We start from the raw sequence: 269 nt of genomic DNA on the forward strand, positions 1-269 counted from the left end.
ATTTCAGATTGTTGAACAAAACGAAAGTAGCTTGAAGTGTAATATAGTACGGCGACCAGACACAATATTTTATAGATTTAATCGTCAAACATACTATATGGCTATATTATATATCATTGGGTCGGGAAAATTAGTACTTTTGAAATATCGATGTCGTCAAAATGAAATGTGGTAACAGTTTTGCATAAATTAAGGTCAAAGATCAAATAATTCTATGATTTTTTTTTCTTACATATTTTCAAAATTTTCAGATATATACAACAATGTAG

This window comes from Mytilus trossulus, chromosome 8, assembly GCF_036588685.1.
Source record: "Mytilus trossulus isolate FHL-02 chromosome 8, PNRI_Mtr1.1.1.hap1, whole genome shotgun sequence".
In the NCBI taxonomy this organism is placed as follows: domain Eukaryota; kingdom Metazoa; phylum Mollusca; class Bivalvia; order Mytilida; family Mytilidae; genus Mytilus; species Mytilus trossulus.